Source organism: Desmodus rotundus, chromosome 1 (genome assembly GCF_022682495.2).
Source record: "Desmodus rotundus isolate HL8 chromosome 1, HLdesRot8A.1, whole genome shotgun sequence".
NCBI classification, from domain to species: Eukaryota; Metazoa; Chordata; class Mammalia; order Chiroptera; family Phyllostomidae; genus Desmodus; species Desmodus rotundus.
In genome coordinates this window covers 175,769,345-175,784,589 of record NC_071387.1, presented here as the reverse complement: position 1 = coordinate 175,784,589, position 15,245 = coordinate 175,769,345, and the positions used below count along the sequence as shown (strand labels likewise).

The window sequence follows — 15,245 nt, the reverse complement described above, 5'->3', positions numbered from 1 at the left end:
GTAATACTTGCTAATGAAATTCATTTGTGTACTAGAAAAATATTTGCATGTAAGTCCAATGAAGTATTCAGTGAAGGTTAATAACACTTCATGGATTGACCTAAGAAAACAGCGCAGTTTTTGCCTCTTAATTACCTCTCAATTTAAGAAGCAAAAGAATTTACAAGTAAATGATAATATTATTAATTTACATGATGAAAAATAGAACCCAGCTTTTGTTCAACTTAAATTTTTATATTAGATTTTAAAATCCTGGTTCAAAGGTATTCTTGAGAAAAATTCCCAGATTGGAACTTTCCTAGTTCCTGCCACGGTTAAAAGAAATTTTAGTCTAAAAGGAAAGGGACATTCTTAAAAATTATCCTTGCTTTGGCTGGTGTGACTCAGTTGACTGGGCTTTGTTACCCAAAGTGAAAGGTCTCAGTTAGATTCCTGGTGGGGGCGCATGCCTGCGTGGCAGGTTTGGTCCCCAGATGGGGCACGTGCAAGAGGCAGCTGTGATGTTTCTCTCTTACATCAATGTTTCTCTCCCTCTTCCTTCCCCTCTCTCTAAAATAAGTAAATAAAATCTTTAAAAAAAAACAATTATCCTAAAAAAATCCCATCTAATCTGAGTACGACAGAGCTTTTTATTGTCAGAATGAAAAGGGACCAACCCTGATATCTTTGAAGTGAACTCTTATCTAGCAAGTTGAGAAACATGCTACCCTAACCTTCAGTTTATGACCTTATTAAGTAATACTATTCAAAGAATTGACTATCACTGTTGTTGAAGCTTGTGCCTAAATACTTGAAACAAATATGACTACTTGAAATAAGTGATTAATTTCTATCATAGAGAATATTAGTAGAAAATAAGTTACAGTTCCCAATTTTGGGGGGTGCTCTGGCATCATAACACTCTGTTTTTCACCATAAATTAGCATGTATTCATTTTTGAAAATGAACCAATGATAGATTTTGAAATAATCAAAAATTCTTGAGTAACAACTTATGGATGCACCCTTGGCTGCCAAAAAATCAGTTTTGCAAATCCTTGAACCAGAAGTGTTTCCTCAGGTCATATATAACTTGCCTGACTTAGTAACACAGTCACCATATTACACTGTTCAATTAAGCCCAGTCACAGATTTACTGACTAGTATAGGTCCATCAGTGCTTGACCTTGATGCTTTTTTATCTCTCCCTCTCTCTCTCTTTTTTTTTGGGAGGGGGGTGCGGGGGGAGAAGGAATGAGTGAAATTTACCTTCCCTTCTTCTAAATTACTTTTTAGTGAAAAGTTAGTTCAACTGCCCTTACTATTTATTCACGTAGCCTCTTAGAAGGAACATTGTTCAAGGAGAAACTAGCAATAGGCCTCAAGAAGGAAGAAACTAAAATTTGCTCACCAAATTATTTAGGAGTATCTATTCTATGCTAGTTGCTGCAGGTGTGGTAGGAAATAAGCAGATGACCTGGGGAACATTGTACACCTAATGGAAATTATAGTCTAGGAGGAAGACAGACATGTAACAAATACCAAAAATGGATCATTACAAATTATGAAAAGAGCTCTGAAGGAAAAGACTCTAAGACTCTAAGAAAGAATAACAGGAACAGCTTTCTTTAGATGGAATGTTTAGGGGCACTGTTCTTTGGAGTGATATTTAGACTGAGACCTGAAGGATAAAAAGGAACAAACCAGACGGAGAGTCAGTGGCATGACGCCTAAATCAGAGACCATAATAAAAAGAAGGGAAAATTTGACGGCACAAGAAATTTCTGATTTTCATAAAAAGAAGATCCTAGACAAAGTTAAAAGATGAACCAAAGACTAGGAAGTGGGAGAGTTTTAAAATATAAGACAAATAAGGACTTTTTTTGTATTGACAAAGTTACAGGAAAACATACATTCTCATTAGAGAAAAAAAAACCCATAGATGCAGGTGTAAGTTGATGTTGACTTTTTTAGAGAGCAGTTTTCCCAATATTTGGGAACTTTTTGATGTAGTAATTCAGTTCTGAGAATGTATCCTAAGGGATGATTGACAAACGTGAAAATTTTATGTAAGGATGTTGTTTGTAGTATTATAAAATATGAAGCATCCTGAACACCCATCTGTAGGGGATTGAGTGAATAAATTATGGTACCTCTGTACAGTGGACTACTACCTGCTGTGCAGCCTTTAAGAAGGAGAATATAGGAGGCTACCACTGCCATTTTCTGGGGTGTCCATGTATAGACATTTTGTCCCTGCTCGTAGTGGCTGCCTTGCTTTCTAGTAGAGATGTGGAGTTGGTGGCTGTGGCCTCTAGGCTGCGATGAACCACACTCTTGGTGGAGGCAGGGGAGCTGAGCCAGAGCCATGGCTGTATGTTTTGAAGCCATGAAGTATGTGGAGCCTCAAGACAAACAGGTGTTTTAGAGTCTACCAACATCTGCCTTTCGTGGTGGCTATTACAGAGGTGGATTTGAACCCAAAATGACAAACCAGGAAGCAGCATTAATATTAAGTATAAGCCCTACCACCAGTGAAGAAAAAAATAAGAGATGCTCATTGATGAATTATGATTTTAAATCACCCACACAAGAGAGGATCTCTTATATAGCAGCCAAAATCAGTGTAGCTAAACATTTACTACAAGGTCAAGCTAAAAAAAAAAAAAGGTGAAGTAAATGTATGATGAATTTTAAGTTCTTATTAGCTATCTTATATGAGTACCAGCTTTTTATAATAAAATGCTTCAAAGCCACACATTTTAAAAATAATCTAGCACAAACTAAGTTAAAGCCTCATATAAACTTCCTGTTTAAATTTGGGTATTTTAAATCAGATTATAGAATATTTGGAGATTAATGCTCAATAATTATGAATACATATCATTTGAATAGAAATGTTGTTCATTACTCATTTAGTAAATAATTTGGTGCTCACCATATTTTTCGGACCATATGACCCACCGGACTGTAAGATGCACCTAAGTTTTAGAGGAGGAAAATAGGAAAAAAATTTTTGAAGCAAAAAATGTGATCCTGCTCCTGCCTCCTCTGACCCCACTCCACCGCCTAGGCCATCCCCCCACCCCCACTAAGCCAGGTAAGCTACCTTCGGAGAGTATAAGACAGACACACCCCCATTTTTCTTCCTAGTTTGGGGGGTACGTCTTAAAGTCCAAAAAATACGGTACCTCAAGGCAAAGTGAACATGAAAGTTCCTGCTTTCAATGAACCTCAGTCTAATGGGAGACTGGTAAACTGGTAATTAAAATATGTAATAAATATTATGATGGCATTAACACAGGTTGTAACAGTAGATTTGTCTTATTGGGAGGAATGTCAGCCATTCCTCCCAATAAGTACAGAGAGCTGGCTCAACTGCTTGAAATTGAATTTAAAAGTGAATTTAGCCTCCACTTTGACCCAAAAAATTGATGTAGGTATGTATGTATCACCAACAGAATTCAGATTTCATACATTAAACACTTGATAAAAAAGGATAATGTACATCTATATATTGACACAAAGAGATCTCTGGAAAAAATATTAAATGAAAAGTTTATGGAACAGTATGCATAGTACATATCTTATTTAGAAGTATTCACTTATAAATGAGGTACAATATATTCATATTATAAATGTATATGTGTATATAGGGAGAGTCTATAATGATATACTCCAGACTTTTTAACAGTGGATATAAAATTAGGAGAGATATACATTTTTGACTTCATGGATTTCTGTTTTGAGTTTCAGTACTTGTTTCAAGATTATTACTGTTGTAGAAACAAGAATAGGGATTTCCATTTTGAGGGTGGGCAAACATTCAAGAGGAGCTAAAAAGTTCTGTTTACTCCTTTGCAAATACTCCCACACTAGTTCAAGTTTCCTGTTCTTAGCAAACCCAAAAGGGCAGGCTGATTAAATGAGAAGTATCATTACTTCTGCAATTGCAGTCACCTGCTTACTTACATTCACTAGCTGTGTTATTTGTTGGTTTATTGTTTGGCTCTTCCTACTAGAATTTTAGCTTGATGAGAGGAGGGATTGTGTTTTGTTCCCTGCCCTATCTCTGGAATCTAGAACACAGCCTGGCTCAGAGTAGATGTTCAACATTATCAAATGAATGTGTGAATGAAAGTGGAAGAAAAAGGTCTCTTAGTGAGCGGCTTAGGAAGCTCCCGCTCCCGTGCTCTTGATTTCCTTTTGCCTTTGTTCTACTTCCCAGTGACCATTTTGCTGCTCTCCCCCAACTGCCAGGAGAATTCTCACCCCACCTCACCCCCGCCCCCTGTGTCTCTTCATCTTCCCATCTCCATTACTGCCAGGACATCTCTAGGTCTCTCTTTTTCACCAAACCTAAAGGAAGCCTGGCTCTTGAGCTACCACTGATGCCCACTTGAGCTTACACCTGTTTGCTTACCTGATTGTCTGACCTTTAGCACTCACTCTATAATCCTAACAATAGTCTAGCCTTTCATTTTCTCTTAGGAGAAAAGATGTTACTGTGGTTCCTCCCTTTTATCATTCCTCCCTCCCACAGTGTCATTTCAGTTGGTTTCATCAACTAATCTTCTGGGACTTCTCTGCTTCCAGTATAACTGCCAGGGTGCTCTGATTGCCTGTCTGTGGGTGCTACTCACATTGCCGAAAGTGGATGTTACTGACATTGCTGATGTCATGGCGGCTGTTTATCTGACTGCTGCACTTCTAGTTGGCCACGTGGTTACCTTCTTCCTTCCACTGCCCACCCTTTCCCAGTCCTGTCCTCTTAATTCCACCTTCTTCAGTCACATAATGGGAAAGGAAATGCACTAACTTTGAAGTGAGGAGAATGGAGTCCTGAGTTCCATTCAAAGCCACTGAGGCTCCCTTACCCATCTGCCTTCCCACAATACCCTTGCTTCTTTTGGGAAATAGCACCAGCAGTACCCCTGAGATGCCAGCAGCCTGTTTCGAAGTTTCAGTTAGTCATAGGCATTATGGATGATGTATTGTGATTCTACCACATTATATTTTTTATTGCAAATGTGCTATACTATGGTTAAATTGCTTAATGTATACTAGACAAGGAATATAACCATCATTATAACACTATTTCTCTGAAAAAAGTATTTTAAGGCCAAAATGATTGATTTATTAATTAAAATTTCTTACTGTTACAACTTAAGTTAAAACTTTGTATTTGGTGGTGATATATTTTAAATCAAATACTTACTGGTTGACAAGTGAAAGATAGAGAAAATGGGAGAAATAATTTTTCTTAATTTTCAAGAATAAACAGTCATCTTTACCACATCGATTTTTTAAAAGATTTTATTTATTTATTTTTAGAGAGAGGAGAAGGGAGAGAGAAAGAAAGGGAGAGAAACATCAATGTGTGGTTGCCACTGGTGCACTCCCTACTGGGGACCTGGCCCGCAACCCAGGCATGTGCCCTGACTGGGAATCGAACAGGTGACCCGTTGGTTTGCAGTCTGGTGCTCAATCCACTGAGCCACACCAGTGAGGACTACCACACTGGTTTTTAAAGAAGTAGTATAAACTCCCAAGAGTATAAATAAATTTGTACCTATCTTTTCTCACTTTTCATGTTACGTTGTTTTCAACATTATGAAAAGAAGGGCTTTAAGTCATTTAGAGTCAGAATTTGTTTTATTAATGATGGTATATGATTTATCCTTGATAAATAGCTTTTTAAGTTTAGATTTAGATTTATAACATAATTGCAAAATACAAAGTTAATCTCCTCATTCAGTAGTGAGTAAAGTGCAGGTAGCCAAATTTATTCATTCAGCAAATATATACAAGGGTGGACAAAAGTAGGCTTACAGTTGTGAGTACACAAAACACAGTTTATTATTTTTATTATTTATTAATTATTGTATTATTTATTTGTATTACAACTGTAAACCTACTTTTGCCCACACCTATATTGAGCACCTGTTATGTGCTAGGCATTGTTTTAGGCATCTGGTGAAAATACACAATTTGGCATAATTCATAAGTCTCTTTGTAATAGAAAGAGTAAATATGGCATAGTAAAAGACAAAAAACAACCCAAATGATTTGATCATACTTTGGAAGCTGTCTGCTTATCACAATATCCACAGGTGAGCAGTAAGGGAGAAACTGATCAGAGCATCCCCTTTTCTGCCATGGCAAGTTTGGGTTTTGTTCTAAGTATTGTTAAGGAAGTGGCATGAAAGGGCAGTGGTAGCTATGTGAACATTAGATCATAGAGGACCAAGAAAACCTGTTAGGAGGTTAGGAGACTATTGTAGTGTAGGAAAGAAATGCAAATAGTTGGCAATGGAGATGGAAAGACTGCACGATTCCAGATACATTTTGGAGGAGGAATTGATAAAATTTAGTGTAAGTGGATGTAGGAGGTAAGGGGAAAACAGGAAGTTTTAGCAAATGTACAGTTGTGTAAGGGAGGCTGATTTAGCTGTTTCCCACCATGAGGACATTCCAGTACCCTCTTCTTCCTTCCTAGACCAACCCACTGGTGTGCATTTGATGTCAGAGAGTCTACTTTAAGAGTATGGTAGTTAACTTCAGGACTTCCAGTTAGCTGGATGGCCCCTCTCTATGTATGTGCAGTGAGTGTCACCTTGAAGCTTGTCTGTATCTCAGCATGTAAAGAAAGGGCAAGGGCCAAGTGAAACAAGGCAAAGCTGCCAGGGGTCAGGGGAACACTTTAGTCAGGCAACCCTATAGTGAGCTCAGCTGTATGCTGAGCCCAGAGTGGGGCTTGCGGAAAACTGTGCAAGGTGTAATGAGGAGTGTTCTTTCCACTCCTCACTACACCTTGGAGGCAGAAACTTCCCTTTCAAGTGTAGGTTAATTGTGTGACCCTGAGCTAGTCCTCTGAGCCTCAGTGATCTTAAATATATTTCACTTAAAATGTCCGTTAGACATCTAAGTGGACACATCAATTAGATGGTTGGATATGTGATTCTGGAGTTTGGAGAGTGGTCAGGCCTGAAATTTGAGATTCTTCAACATATATAAACAGTATTTAAACTTATAAGACTGGAAACGGTTACTTAGGGAGAAAGTATAGAAAGACGAGGACTTCGAATTGAATCCTGAAGCACTTCAGTATTCAGAAATTTGGCTGAGAAGAAGGAGCTAACAGTTTGTAACTCTGTATCCCTAGCACATAGTGGGCTGTCAAAATATGAAGGAACCAATGAACGAGAAAGTAGGCAGGAACCCATACACATTAGCCATGTAAGTGGCCATTGATGCTTTCCCAGCTCTTCCCTGCCTTGACTCCTCGATAAGTCTGTGTTGCAGCAAGCCATCTCCTTTGCCTGTCCTCCTCTCTTTTCCCAAGGAAGCTCCATAAAAGTAAGAGCCAGGTTTTGTTCTCTGTATCCCCAAGGCCTTGTATTGTAGGTGCTCAGGATATATTTACTTAATAAAAGAAGGAATGAAAAAATGTATGAATGAAAGAATCTACTTTAGAGGGCAACCTTCTGCCACATTTTTGATTGTAGGGCAGACTGTAAAGCTGGAGCTGCATCTTCTCTAACTCTACCTCACCTCTTCTTGGCCAACTCCTCTACTCCTCTTCCTTAACCTAGGAGAGTTTTCTCCCTACAGCAGCTGGCACAGAACAACTCAATAAATGTTAGCAATCACTCACAGATGGAGCCTCCTCGTTCCTCCAGGGCTCCTGCCTCTCTGCCACTCCAGAAGCTCAAGCCTGGAAAGCCACGGGGACCTGATGTCACTTTCTCTCCCAGGGGTGATGGTCTTTTCCTTTCTCACACAAGGAGAAAGGTTTTCTTTGTCTCCCACCAGGGCAATTCAATTAAGTAGGACTAAAGTTAAGTGACTCTAATTACTTTTTTATTAATGTTTGATGGCTAAATTTCTTTTTCAATTAAATAATTGTATCTTTATGCTCAAAGGCCTTTTTTCATATATATGGAATTTCATTTATATTATTAAAGGAAATACCACCTACAAAACTATTAATGACTTAGGCTCTGTGATTAGTTCATTTTAGTGACATTTTGAGATTTAATCATTAATCTGGCTCAAGTTTAAAGAAAGAAAACTCAGTGCCAGAAATTCCTAGCCAGCAAGGAATATAAACAAACCTTACAATTGTCCCTTCAAATAATGAGAATAATTGAGATCAACTTCTAGCAATTACCAATGTTTTGAAAAAAATTTCAGGGGAAAAGTTCAAGAAAGCAGGTCAAAACAGCAAAACTCAGTCTAATTTTCATTATTGTAACTGATCAAAGTCTGTTTGCAGTATATTCGAATGTGAATAAATTAAATGTGACATTAATTTGGCAGAGGCACACTAGTGATTGGCAACAACACATAGCAGGAGCAGCTTCTGCTGGAGCAGAACTTGCTTGCTTGTTGTTTCATCTAATAGATTTCTTAGCAACCCTGTGCTATCATACTAACCTAACTTTGTCATTTATTTACCCTTTTGGTTTCTACTCCCATCCAGGCAAGATTAAGTTCATTTTCGATTACTAATCTAGCAGGTGTTGCCTCAGGTCTGAACACAGAGTGCATTTTGAGGATCTGTGTACCTCTCCCTCATCTCTCTTTCATATATTGAAAAGGGAGATCTAGTAACTTATTATTTTATCCTGGCAGTTCAACTTGTAGAACTGAAAAATGTAGTTTAATTAAACAATTTGGCAGTATTTTGAAGCTTTGGCATTGCTATTATATTTGCTAGGCCTGAATTATTTCTTGATATGTTACCAATTGACACTGTAAAAAGAATATTCAGCTTAGAACGTTTTGAAACAGTTGTTCCTCAGATTCCAGTTATAATTATGGTGATTGTGGGGTGGGGGTGTATGGCATATTCTGGGAGGCTACTTTCTGTCGTAACCAACATCTGTGGTTTGGGAACCTGGGACATACCTCATGCCAAATTTTCACTTATAATATTTACTAAATATTTTTGTGTTCTTCAAAAATATTTTTTCTTAAATTGACTGAAAGTCATTATACTCGTACTTTAAAATGTTTAATGTTCTTTAAAACAAAAAGTATTCATTAGTATGTATAAATTATAGAAAGAAATTAATGGTGCTATCAAATATATTTATATCACATATTAAGCACATACCTACTTAGAGTTGAAAAATGTATGGAGTAGAAAGAATATATTTAGGAATTTAAATAATTAAAAAGTTGATCTGTTTGTAAAACCCATACTTTCAATGTATCTTGATCTTATGTGTACTTTGAAAAGTAGTTTATTAAAGATATATTTACATTAAGCTTTTGCTACAAATTATTGCTAATTTATAATTTTAAATTAAAACTTTTAAAAAAACTCATGTTCCTATTTTTGTATGTAATGTAACTTGATCATTATGAAATGGCCATGATTTTGTTCTGATAGAAAACTAAAAAAATCCAGTGTCATGGACAATTTTATTATTATCCATAAGACTGACTCCTAAGTGCTTGCTTGCTTTTGATTATAGTAAACTTTCTAACAATGAAGCACTGTTGAATTTACTTTAAACTGTATTTAGATATTATCTTGGGATGTGTTTTATACTTAAGTTTGAACATAGTTATATATGGCATACTTTATTAATTCACAAGTACTTGAAGCCAAACAGAGACCATTTATAAATACTAAAGAGGAATGTAGAGCCAGCACAACGAAAAGTAATGAGTTATAAGATGTATATATGTATTCTGCCTGCCTTTTTTTCCTAGCTGGATTCATAGCATTTTTAAAACAAACATTATTATTCCCTAATAAAGGACTGACCATTTTTAGCTCTATTTAATTTCTAGGTATATTTATATAAAAATTGTCAAGTAATTTTGACGTCTGTTATTATGGAACTTTATATTTAACATGAATATAATACCATCAGCATCGTATATATGTATATAGGTAGCATTACTGAAATACTCCTTGACAGAATTCTCAGTTGACTAGGTTAAGACTCTAAAGAGAGATATAAGGTTAGGGGATTGAGGTCTTGAATTATATTATGAAAACTGTTATTTATTTTTATTTGCATATATTTATGGCACAAATATATAAGGACACTAAATTAAAAAATACTAGTGATGTTTTACATAAATTAGTAATAATGAATAATTTATTTGTATTTACACTCCATTTTTCACTAGGTATACATGTAATAACAGGTAATATCTCTAAAATATTTTTGTATGTATGCTTAGAACTGTGTCCAAATATTCAATTTTACTTAATAGTATAAGCTCAGAGTTGTTCACTCCCACACCTGTGGTTGGAGTGTGGCCCCAGAGATGCAGAATGACTTGGATACCTTAGACAAAAATCTTTGGGTAACCTTTTAACTCAGATATTTCCCTGTCTTCCTCTTTCCCCTATACTTGTTGAGTAAACTAAACTTTCTTCCAGCCAGTATAACTTACCAAAGAACACTCGTGGTCAGCTCTCTCTCAGATACTAGAGTGCAGCCCAAGGTTCAGTTTTACATTGCCTTAGTTTCCCTTATCTCTCCCAAAGCATCATCACAGAGACCTTAGTCCTATTCTCCTAGTTGTTTTACCTCCTTTTTTGTAGTTCTGGTATCCAGCTCTATTATCTAATATCTTCCACAGCTATAACTATATGTTAGAGCTGATTTTTTGTTTGCCATCTTGGAATATCCTTGTATACTAGAATTTCACATGAGGGACTATGTAAGTGGAGTGGGGTTATATTGTGCCTAAGGTCCGTGCGTGAGCTATATAAGTCAACATGTTAGTAGATTGCATTTTCAAGCTCTGTTTTTGTCTGTTTGTATTTTATTAATTAAAAAAAAAGCTTTAAAAGCCTTTTATCACTACCACACTTACAAATTTACAGCATTGAATACAATAATACAGCTACCAGTAGAGCTCTTAAGCAGGGCTCTTAGCAAAGAATTGACATTGGAAAGGACTTGAGCTACAACCTTTTGAGTTCACATCACTGAATTAATGAATAGTACACAATAAATAACCATTACTTTGTCTATTCTACAAAAACAGGGCTGAGTTTGTTAAAGGCATCCAGAGCTTTTTTAAATTAAATCTTCTTTCTAATGTAGTCCTTCACAAACAATGGTAATTTATAACCTGACATAAAAAAAATCCATATAAATTCAAATACTTAATACACAATACTTTTACAGCAGAATGGCTGTTTTCCCAATATCAAGCCTCCGTGAACAGCCCAAGCATAAGAGTATTTGCTCTAACTGAACATCCCTGCTGTCTGTTGAGAGAGGTTGTCACAGAACAATCATCATTCATAGATGATGTGTTTAAGGAAAAGTCTGAAATAACAGATTTTGATACAGCTCATGCTTTATTGTCTTTAGGAGTTCTTTCTCTTCTTCTCTGACATTGGTATCTTTCAATACTTCATTCCAGGGGCCCTTCTTAGAATGGGATTAACCTCATGCATGACTTTCTGGTTGTCAGCTCCACTGCACTCAGTTTCAGATGGAAAAGTTCCATTGTTGACATACTGCTTCAAACCCAGGCCAGGGAAGCCAGGACAATAGTGTGAGACATGGAAGGCTTGGTGGGCAGAAGCTCTTTGTCAGGTGGGAATAGGAAGGGAATGAGGCATTGTCTTGCCTCCCAGATAGTTGCTATTAATTTGAAGGTTGCATATGATCACTATAGTCCTCTTGCCTTTCAGGCTTCACTTCTCAACTTAGTGGTAACTGACATCTTTGCAAAGCTTGAAAAGTCCTGTTGGTGGGAGTACAAACTCATGATAAGCCTCAAAATGCCTAGTAGTTGTTTCAATGGACAGTATAATGATGCTCTTCTCATGCTGAAGGATTTTGGAGTGGGTGGACATAAAGTTACAGGGCATTGAGTACCTAGCAGAAGGCCCCAAAATCTAGCATTTTCCTCTGCTGTGAAGCCCTTCATTCTGATTATTTCTGGTGCTATTCATTCCTTTACGTAGATTCAGTTTTTGTCTTACATCACTTTCCTTTGACCGGAAGTACTTCCTTTAGTGTTTCTTATAGTAGAAGCTAGCTTGAGACAAATTCAGCCTTCATCTGAAAATGTTATGATACCTTCATTTTTAAAGGATGTTTTCACTGGATATAGGCTTCTAAGTTAGCAGTTTTCTTTTCTTTCAGCACATTAAAATCATTCTATTATATCTTGCAATGTTTCTGATGAGAACTCTACTATTTCTTACCTTTGTCTCTTGTATAAATATATCTTTTTTGCTGTAGCTGATTTTAAGATTTTCTACTTATCAGTAGTTTTTAGCAATTGATTTTGATGTGCCTTGGCTTTATATTTATCCTGCTTGGAGCTTTTTTAGTTCCTTGGATATGTAGATTTATATACTTATCTATTTGAAATATTTTTAGTCATTATTTTCTCTCCTCCCTCTCTTTTCTCTTTCTGTGACTCCAATTACATGTATGTTGGACTGCATGATATTGTCCTACAGCTCACTGAGGCTCTGGTTCTGGTTCACTTTTTAAACTTTTACTCTCTCTTGCTTCAGTTTAGATAGTTTCCAATGCCTTGTTTTCAGACTCATTGTTCTTTAGTAGTGTCTAATTTGCTGTTAAGCATATGCATTACACTTTTTTCATTTCACATACTGTATTTTTCACCTCTAGAAGTTCCATTTGGTTTTAAAAAATAGTTTCTACTTGTTTTCTCTTATGTTCATTTTCCTTTTAGGCCTTTGAACATATTTCTAGTAATTGTGATAAAATCCTTCTCTGTTAATTTTATCATTTCTGTCATGTTTGGTTCTGTTTATATTGAATGGTTTTGGATCACACATTTTTCCTTCACTTCTTGATTGAATGATGAACAATGAAATAGTATATTGTTTACTGTCTGGATTTTGTTATCTTCCTTTAAAAAATGCTGGGTTTTGTTTGGGAGTACATTATTTTAGATGTGAATCAGTGCAAACTTTTGGAGACTTATTTTCAAGTTCCGTTAGGGTGGATCTAGAATAGTGCTGTCCAATAGGAGTTTCTGTAATGATGGAAATATTTTATAACTGCACTTTCCAATATGGTAGCCACTAGTAATATTTGGCTACTAAACACCTGAAATGTGTCAGGTGCACCCTGACCACTGTGGCTCAGTTGGCTGGGCATCACTCTGCAAAGAAAAACATCACCAGTTTGATTCCTGGTCAGGGCACATGTCTGACTTGTGGGTTCATTCTGGGGCATGTGGTGCATACAAGAGGCAGTGATCAATGTTCTCTCTCACTTCAATGTTTCTCACCCTCTCTCCCTCCCTTCACCTCTCTCTAAAAATAAATAAAATCTTTTTTTTTTAAAGAAATGCGTCTGGTGCAATTGAGGGACTGAATTATTTTATTTTAATTTAAATAGCCATGTGTCACTAGTAGCTACTGTATCAGACAGTGCAGGTCTAGAGTTACCTCTACTCACATGCCAGTTTATCCTTACTCCTAAGGAGTGATCTTTTGGAAGCCTTTATATGAATGCCCTACCTGTTCAGTGAGGAATCTCTAGCTAATTGGAACTTGAATGTCTCCTAGTCTCATGCAAACTCCAGCAGTTGTTCAGTTCACAGCTTCACAGTAGCTATTCTTTAAGCCAGGAATTGACATTCATGGCCCTCTAGAGTCTCACCCTACCCACATACAATGTAATGTTCAGCTGAACATGCAAGTGGACCCCTATGCAGATTTCTAGTACTCTTTCTGTGAATTCTGATACCCTGCCTCAAGAATTCTAGCTTCCTCCGTCTCAGCAAACATCTCATTAGCTCAATGAGAGCTCCAACCTTTGCTTGGGTGGCCCCACCCTGTGCAGCAGCCTATAATATGCCACTACACAGAAAGCTAAGGTGATACAGAGCTTATCTCATTTGTATCCCTTCTCTCAGGGATCATAGTATTGCACTGCCTGTTGTTTACTATTTGAAAAGTTTACTTTTTGTCCTGTTTTCGTCCGGTTTTCTAGTTATTTATGGCAAGACTAGTCTGGCACCAGTTACTCCATCTTCTTCTCAAGCCTGTAGATTATGTCTTACTAACACTTTTTATCTCAGTCTGGTAATGGTTGCTGCCTTTGTTGGAGGCTACAGTACATTACAAACGTTGGAGACTTTTCATCCCAGAAAATTATGAATATTGTCTGTTTAGTTTTCATAAGAGTAGAAATTGATGTGGGGATTCTGATACTTACAAAATTTTCACAAACTAGTGGATTAAAATTTTAAGTACTTAAAGTGTAAGTGCTGAGTATAAAGTATTTGTACCCTGAGATGTTATACCATCCATGTTTAGCACCTAGTTCTTTCCCAGTCGCTACAGTAGCCCTTTGAAGAAGACAACATTGTTAGCTCGACTTTAGACATGAGGAAACTGGGACACAAAGGTTAAGCAACATTGACAGCATCTCCCAGCTAGTACATAGCAAAACTGGAATTTATGTATGCAGGTAGCCTTGCTTCAGAGCCCATGTTCTTAACCACTGTTAAGAAAGTTCCAGAAGACCTGACAATGTGAACAGTATATACATAAGTACTTAAGATGTAAATATTTATACATGCACTGTCACTTTATTCTCATTTTCAGGTAAAGAAACTGAAACTGAAAAAAGTTGAGTGACTTTCTTGGTGTACAGCTAGTAAGAGGTAGATTTGGAATTGAAACTATACTTGTTTGTGTCAAGGAACTATGTGGATGACCACCACAGTGCTTTTTTTTAAATGAAAAAGTGAACTGGAAACAGTAGGGTATTCATTAAATAAATCATCGTACAATTCAAGTGATAAAATACCACACAACCACCCTATTTTTAAAGATTTTATTTATTCATTTTTAATTTTTTAATTGTATTTTATTGATTATGCTACTACAGTTCCAATTTTTCCCCTTTGCTCCCCTCCACCCAGCACCTCCCACTCCCTCAGGCAACCCCCTCACCTTTGTTCATGCCCATGGGTCATGTGTGTAAGTTCTTTGGCTGCTCCATTTCCTATACCATACTTTACACCCCCATGGCTACTCTGTAACTACCCATTTGTACTCCCCTCACCTCTTCACCCATCCCCCCACACCTCTTCTCATCTAGCAACCATCAAAATGTTCCACATATCCACGATTCTGTCTCTGTTCTTCCTGTTTGCTTAATTTGTTTTTTAGATTAAATTGTTGATAGGTATGTATTTATTGCCATTTTATTGTTTATAATTTTGATCTTTTTCTTAAGTAAGTCTCTCTAGCATTTCATATAATAATGGTTTAGTGACGAA

At 36.7% G+C, this 15,245-nt stretch overlaps 1 protein-coding gene and 1 pseudogene across 3 annotated transcripts in view; both read left to right on the top strand.

Moving 5' to 3' along the window:
* The window catches only part of NDUFAF2 (NADH:ubiquinone oxidoreductase complex assembly factor 2), a 156,756-nt gene that overhangs the window by 138,041 nt on the left and 3,470 nt on the right, over window positions 1-15,245 (top strand). The gene's annotated exons all lie outside the window — the stretch shown is intronic.
* Window positions 833-3,254, top strand: LOC112320988 (mitochondrial import inner membrane translocase subunit TIM14 pseudogene; annotated as a pseudogene).